The sequence below is a fragment of the Nicotiana sylvestris genome, chromosome 10 (assembly GCF_000393655.2).
Source record: "Nicotiana sylvestris chromosome 10, ASM39365v2, whole genome shotgun sequence".
NCBI classification, from domain to species: Eukaryota; Viridiplantae; Streptophyta; class Magnoliopsida; order Solanales; family Solanaceae; genus Nicotiana; species Nicotiana sylvestris.
The window spans coordinates 6,887,666-6,894,502 of record NC_091066.1 but is presented as its reverse complement, the minus strand read 5'-3'; positions in this window follow the sequence as shown (position 1 = coordinate 6,894,502).

Below are 6,837 nucleotides of genomic sequence, written 5' to 3'. Positions count from 1 at the left end.
AAGAAAGAAAAACAAGGAAAGAGTTAGTTCGTATAGCAGAAAAATTATAATAAAGCGATAAAAGGGGTAGGGATTGGGAAAGACATAACAAAATTTAAAGATTGACTCTAGTGAGCATAATTTGGAAATAATGGAGGGAATGCATATTGTAACTAGATTAAACGAAGGATTGCAGTTCATATAAAGGAAAAATATGAAAGGGGGTGTGCATGTAGCAATAAAGAGGGTAAATAGGAGCAGGATGTTCAGGCATTAGCAAAATAATAACGACACGCTTATAGAGAGAGACTAATTCAATAGACCAAATTAGTTATGGTAAGAGCCTAAAGAAATCCCCAACAAAGTCGTCATGTTGTCGCGCCGCCTATTTCTTGCGAAATTGGGTTTCGACATTGACTACTCCTTTTAAGAAGGGAAGGAATTGCTTATTGAGAGTCGCCACCTAACAGATTAAGGTGTGTTAGGGAACCTATTGCAATTGTCTCAGGTTTTACTAGTTGCGTCACCAAAGGTCGGGTAAGGACTCAAAGTACCTCGAGGAGAAGGTGTTAGGCACTCCTTGAGGTTCATAACGGTGGGTCCTAGCCGAACTTAAATTATGTGAATTAGTCTAATAAAAAGAAGCGAGGGAATTATTTAATAGGGATGGGGGGTCCTAAGTTTTTTAGCCTAAAGGATCACCCCGTGCAACATAAATAATACTTCGTAACTCCGACAAGACGGGGGTGTTACTCATATTATTCAACGGGCACAAACTATCATCTTCTGCTACCCGATTACTATCTTTAAGTTATTTACCTAAAGCACTCTAATCAATTCTAACTCGTATCCTATGCGTGCACTACCCGTCCCTTACTTGTGGTCCTGGAGGCATTGGAGCCTCTATTTTGGATAGTTCTAGACTTAACTTAGGTTGCTCAAAATTTGTAAAACTAGGCGACATACAAAACAAGTTGGACCTTTCATACAAGAGCAAATAAAGGCTCAATTTAGCCTCCATACATTAGGCAGAAAATGCACGTAAACAGATTAGCGTATCGACAATTTTAACAGTTAAGGTTGTTAGGTCTATAGACATGATTTCTATGTGATTCTGGATTTTAATCATACTGGCAATTTATGAGAAGCAATTTCTAGGTGACTATGTAATTGCCTACTGATTACAATTAAAGTGATTGAACATATAGGCATGTTATCTAGGTGACTTATTCAGCAGTTGACAATGATAACAACAAAATGCTCAGAATTATTTAGTTACTCCTATAGGCATGTTTTCTAGTGGCATTTAGCAATACGCTATGCAGAGAGTTCCAATTTTAGTATTCGGCACAAATGATAGTTATCCCTATAGGCATGAATTCTACTTTTGGTGATTGCTGCTTATTAATTCCTAGAGATACGCATATTAACTAAGCGAGTGTGACAATTAATTAAAACCTATAGACATGATTTCTAAAGAAGCAGTTTTGAGTATGTTGTAAGTTGAACTTAGTTAATGCATTTCCTATAGGCATGATATCTAATCATGCAATGGAAAACCTAAACATTTAGACAAGTTTCCAGCAGAATATTTCTTGGCGTAATGTAAAACCTATAGGAAGGTTATCTAACAATAATACTGAACACCTGTAGACATGTCGTCTAACATATAATAGCAGAAAGACCTATAGGCATGTTATCTAACATATAATAGCATAAATACCTATAGGCATGTTATCCACCCATTTCATATAGAATATCAAATAAGCCTATTTCTCGATTTTATTATTGCCCCCAATTGTATTTACAAATAATTATTACAGACCAGAATCGAATAAATAAGTTACAAAATATATAGACTATATGAAGCCTGCAGTAGGCCTGGCCCTTCAATCCACAATATCTCCAAAAGTCAGTGTTCATAGTGACCAAAAATGACTGATTCACCTTTGTTTCAAGGATAAGCATACCAAGCACAATCCTCTAGTGTGTCAGAGTTCCCAAGGGCTTCACGAACCCTGGGTAGTGCTCCAACTAGAGTAGAAAGATCAGAACCAATTCAAGGAAAACTATGAATCAAATCCTGATGTGTTAGAGTTCAAGAGGGTCTCATAAGAACCCTAAGCAGTGCTCGCACCAGGAAGTCCAAGTGATAGTACTTAGATTACTTTGACTTTTAACCAGCAGAGAATTAGGATTCAGAAGGGTGCAGGATAGGATTGGGAAGTACACTTAGAGATAGAATCACACATAAAACAGAGACCAACACTTTGAAACTGAGCAGACTTAACAAGTTTGAAAATTAACAAAGTCATAAACTGATAATGACCAACTCATGAGCATTCTTTCACAAAATATAATACATAATTCATATTAGGACAAATCATAGAAAGGGGTTCATTGATCAATTAATGAGTCAAAAAGCATATTAGTTATCAGCTAGAACTAATAAAGAGGTTATAGCAGGGAGAATACAGAATCATGATAACAAATTTAACAACTAAAGTATGCATAGTGAACTAGTTTGAAAGCTATCGAAGCATTCTCAATATTAAAAAATAGTTTTGAGTTATACATGATTAAACATGTTTTATCAATTAGTCTAATGAGTTAAACATGTCTAAAACACATAGCGCAATGAGTCTAATAACAATAACATATTGAACAAGTGACACAGTAGAGAAGTTTCAACAACTTACTAGTTCAGATGAAATAGAAAGAAGTTTAGCAATGCAGCAATGATCATCAACATCAGCAAACAATAGAAGATTTTTGGCCTTGGCTTCTAGCAGCCAGGAACCAAAGCAGAATGATACCAGTATATAGTTTTAGTAGTGAGAAATACTCGAGTTCTAAGTATGTCTGAAGGGGGGAGGGGTTTAAATAGCAGTAGACTAGAGCCCACAAATAAGGTAATAATCAATCAAGCAAAACACCTAATAGTTAATTAAGAAAAGAAAACTCAGAACCTTATTTAAGGTATACCAGAAGTAACAAGTGCATAGACGCATAAAACATATAGTCAGAGATTTTAACACAGTAATTAGGGACTCAAATAGTTTTGGGGAATCAAAGACTCCTAAGTTTAGGGTAAGTGAAATTAGTCAACAAGTAACGGCAAGAGTCATAAAAACAGATAGACAGAATCACTGAAGGAAAAAATGAAATAAAGAATCAAAAACCCTAATTTTTAGGGTAAGTAAAATTGACGGAAATAACCAAAGGCAAAGCTATAATGAAGATGCATAGAAACATTAAAGATTGAACAAGATTTTGTTTGATTTTTAAGACTCAAAAACACTAATTTTTAGGGTAAAAAAATTAGTCAAAAATATCTGCAAAAATCATAATAGAGATGCACATAGATAGATATTAGGAAACATTAAAGGGAAATATTTTTTAAAAAAATAGAAGAACTATAACAGATCTTGAAAGATCTGAACCCTACCTTTAGGGTAAATGAAGAATCGAGAAAAGCTTAGAGATTCATACCATAAAAAGACGAAGAATGAACATAGATGGAAAGAAGTGAAGGTTCGAACTAGATTTAGTTCAAAGTAAGAGAGATCTTCTTGCCATGTTAGGCAAGTGATTATGTAATAACATAATCAGTTAACCAGTAATATGAGACGGATAATAAGGTAAGGAAATCTTCTATGGATTCAATCTTTGAGTTGGAATCAGAGGGGAGCGGGATTACGGCGCTAGGATTTTAGAAGAGGAGAAGAAGAGAGAGTTTGAGGGTGGGGGAGGGGGGGTTAGGGAATGAGGTATTAGGGTTAGAGATGGTTAATTAAAAAGGGAAGGGTGAACGGGGGCCGTTGATCTTAAAAGATCAACATGCAGGATTAAAAATGAGGGTTTGGTTCGGGTATAAGAACGGGTACTAGTTGGTTTATTGGGTCAGGGTTTATCTGACTTGGGCTGGGGTGTTGGACTGGTATATTTTAGGTAATTGGGCTAGGGATCAGTCCGAAATAAGCCTAAAAATGGGTTTTATTTAAATACCCAATTTTAATTAATAAATAATTTGTAAAAAATGATAAATAAATAGTAAAAATATCATTTGTGCATAACAATAGTAAAAATATTTATTTAACATTATAAAAATTATAAAAATATTATTTTGGCATAAATAAAGTAATTGTAGATACATATAGGCTATTATTGCAAATCTGCAATTTTAGCCTTAAAAATGCAAATGCAATTATGACAAATATGTTAAAAATATGTAATAACATAGTATGGATATAAATGGTGAAATTAGATGATAAGATATTTGTAAACTAATTTGTAATGCAATTAATGATTATTTATATAATAAAATGTTGGAACAAATTGATTTAAACCCCTTTTAAAATTATAAAAATTATGAAAAATGCTTGTATATGTCTATAAATCAAGTGATGATGCATATGCACTATTGTAAAGGCATATATGTATATTTAAAAAATAAAAGGGAAAAATTGGATATCAACATCACATATTGTAGTATGATTCTCAGTTCCTGAATTTAAATCCCTAAATGTTGAATACCTGTATTTAGGCATGAGGCTGTAGTTTATATGTTTTGTGCATATTTGGGCCTGAGGCCGTAGTTTATGCTTTATGCATTTTTTGGCCCGAGACCATAGTTGATGCTTCGTGGCATTTTGGGCGTAAGGCCGTAGTTATGTATACGCATACTTGGGCCTGAGGCTGTAGCTTGTGCACATATATATATTGGGCCCGAGTCGTAGTTTATTCAGATAAATGGGTTGTTCATCATTCAGAAGAGGGAGTATTCATATCTTTACTTCCTTTGTTCAGTTTAGTTATCAGTTATCAATTATCAGTTATCAGTTATCATTTCAGTTTCAGTTTCAATAGTTATCATTTCAGTTATCAATTGTCAATCCCTAGCTATCAACTTAGTATCAATTTCAATATTTATAGTTATTTCTTTTAGTTGTTTTACATAGTAGTGCAATTCAAATGTACTGACATCCCTTTTGCCCGGGGCCTGCATCTCACGATGCATGCAATGATTTACAGGTTGACGATTCAGAGCGCTAGGATTCTCGTACCAGCTATTCGGTGATCCCCAGTTCTTTTGAGGCATTATCATTACCTTACAGTCTTCAGTATTTTCATACTGTTAGTGTTTTCAGTGCTTCAAAGGCTTCATAGACTAGAGTAACAATTAGATAGAGTCACATGCTTTTCATGTTAAGCTATGTTGGCTACAAATATGTTTCAGAATTGTATTAGCATTTCCACACTTTGATTTATATCATATAGGCTTTCAGTATATCAACATGTGTAAATTTATCTTCTGCATTCAGTATGTTATGATATCACATATTGATTCAACAAGCCAGTTGGTTCGCTCGGTCACAGTAGTCAGACACCGGGTGTCGTGTTATGTCCAGGCCTATGTTCAGGGAGTGAAAAAGCTTAGTATCAGAGCACTAGGTTCAAGTGTCTTAGGGAGTTTATGAAGCCGTGTCTAGTGGAGTTTCCTTTATATATGTGTGTCGGCCACTCATATAAATGGTTAACTACCAAGACATCCAAGATTGTCTCATTTCTTTCTACTCTATATCGTGCCATGAAGCTTAGAGCAATAGGTAACCTTCTCTTCCTATCGAATTCCAGATGTATCGAATACCCAAGCGACGAGCAAGAAAAATCCAAGGTTCTAGAGAGGATGATTTCCCATTGGGGTATAACTATGGAGTACAGGTTAGTAACAAATGAGACTTGAGAGGATGTTAGAAGTGGGATGCAATGGATAGTAGTACATATCATAGCATAATCTTACTAGAAAGTACAAAAGCAGTTATTATGTTTTATGGTTATCAGTTTACCTCAGTTACCAGTTATGCAATCTTTCAGTTAGTAGGTTTATGGTTATTTAGTATACTAGTATTCAGTTACCTGATCTCTAATTTTTAGTGCATCCAAATTCTCGTGACTTGTGAATATACAGTAATGCCTATGGGTGCTAAAAGAAAAGTTTAAGTGACAGTGATAATAGCAAAATCTTCGCATATGTTAGGTCCGAATTAAGACCCAAGACTCACCAGACGATGCATGAAGTGATTTATAAGATGATGGAATACTCTAAAGGAAAAGTTTGTGTATGGTAGTGTATCCATATGTGTTTTACCTCACAGAATAATTTTATTTTTAGTTATTAGAAATAGAGCCACAAATTGGATGATGATAGTTCAAATGTCAGACCTCATAGTGTAACAGGTTAAGAATTTAACTGCAGCAGGCACATAGTTTTGGACAGAAAAAGGGCTTAAGGAAAAAATACCTAGGAGTCAAAAACATTAGTCATTACCAACGATGTGTTTTTTTTGTACGACTCATACATATAACTAAGAAGATATGATGTACTAAATGAGAACAAGAGCAGGCGATATTGAATTTCACGGAATGATATTTAGTTGTTTACATTTATTCAAATCAGAACTAAAAGTACCACGTTAGTAAGTTACTATATGAAGCAGCTATTATTGCGAGATAAAAGATGTGACAGTTCTCCCTTAGATTATGTGACTAAGGGTGTGTTTGATATGAAGAAAAACATTTTCCGGAAAATATTTTTCAATTTTTCCATGTTTGGTTGGCTTAAATGTTTTGGAAAATATTTTCCTCATGAACTCATTTTCCACCAAATGTTTTCCTTATCAAGAGAAGAGAAAACAATTTCCAAAACTCTTTATCAACCTTTCTCACCCTCACCAACCCACCCCACCCCCTCTTCAAAAAAGGCTTTTTTTTAAATTTCAATTTTTTCGTTATCACCCACCCTACTACCTCTCCACCCCACCCCACCCCCAACCCCCCACTGCAAAAAAATTATTT